This window comes from Myotis brandtii, unplaced genomic scaffold (assembly GCF_000412655.1).
Source record: "Myotis brandtii unplaced genomic scaffold, ASM41265v1 scaffold743, whole genome shotgun sequence".
In the NCBI taxonomy this organism is placed as follows: Eukaryota; Metazoa; Chordata; class Mammalia; order Chiroptera; family Vespertilionidae; genus Myotis; species Myotis brandtii.
The window spans coordinates 117134-118376 of record NW_005370960.1 but is presented as its reverse complement, the minus strand read 5'-3'; the positions used below and the strand labels follow the sequence as shown (position 1 = coordinate 118376).

General features: G+C 64.3%; 1 protein-coding gene across 1 annotated transcript in view; it reads right to left on the bottom strand.

Moving 5' to 3' along the window:
* LOC102254371 (protein cordon-bleu) overlaps positions 1 to 1243 on the bottom strand; it is a gene marked incomplete at its 3' end in the record, with an annotated part of 74261 nt that overhangs the window by 18496 nt on the left and 54522 nt on the right. The gene's annotated exons all lie outside the window — the stretch shown is intronic.

Sequence of the window (1243 nt, the reverse complement as noted above, 5' to 3'; positions counted from 1 at the left end):
CGCCACGCGGCTCCCACCCGTGAGCGGACGGTGCATCCTGTCTCCTGTGAGCTCACTCCGAGAGAGGGCCAGCTGTGCTCCCGACCGCGGGGCAGTGCTTTCCAACTAGATGCCAGGTTCCAAAGAGTGACAGCCAGGCAGAACCGCACCAACCCCCTCAGCTACCAAGATGGTCAAGAAACCAGACCCTCGCCGGCCGGCGTGGCTCAGGGATTGAGCGTCAGCCTATGAACCAGGAGGTCACGGTGCCATTCCCGGTCAGGGCACAGGCCCGGGTTGTGGGCTCCATCCCGTGTGGGGCGTGCAGGGGGCAGCCAATCCATGGTTCTCTCTCATCACGGATGTTTCCATCTCTCTCTCCCTCTCCCTTCCTCTCTGAGATCAACAAAAACATATTAAGAAAAAAAGAAAGCGGCCCCCTCCTCCTGGGACAGCATGGGCGCCCCTCACGCCTGGAGGTGGGGCAGCTCCTCGGGTCTGCGAGGCAGCGACCAGGACGCAGTGGAGGCCGGGCCTGCGTGACAACTGCCCTGGGGGCGGGCTGCTCCGTGCAGAGCTCGGCATCGCCCAGAGGAACCCGGGCCAGGAGAGCCCGGCCGCTCAGGCTGGGACGAGGCAGACGCCCAGGAGCCCTCCGCTCTGTGCGGCTGGACTCCAATCCAGCACTTCCCCTCCCGGTGCCTCGGCTTCCCTTTCCGCAGAGCCAGGACAGATCCCAGCTGCAGGGCGGTGCTGGGTGGCGCTGGGGCTGCTATGGCTGACAGTCTGAGGTTGCTTCTAATTCGAGGAGCACTAGCTCCGAGCTGACTGTCCCCACCCACACGGCACCACGCCGGCTGAAGCCTAACCACAACCTGAGTGATCAATGGGTTAAACCGCTTTTTGGGTGCGGGACGCACCGCCTGGAGCACTTGGAAGGGAGCGAGAGGAGAGGCACAGACACCCAGGAAGAGCGGGAGGTGTGGAGACAGCCGACACCAGGCACCAGAGAGGGGCGGTCAGCACAGCTGTCCCCACCCACACGGCACCACGCCGGCTGAAGCCTAACCACAACCTGAGTGATCAATGGGTTAAACCGCTTTTTGGGTGCGGGACGCACCGCCTGGAGCACTTGGAAGGGAGCGAGAGGAGAGGCACAGACACCCAGGAAGAGCGGGAGGTGTGGAGACAGCCGACACCAGGCACCAGAGAGGGGCGGTCAGCACAGGGGCACGGGCATAGGGGCACGGGCATGGGGCACGTA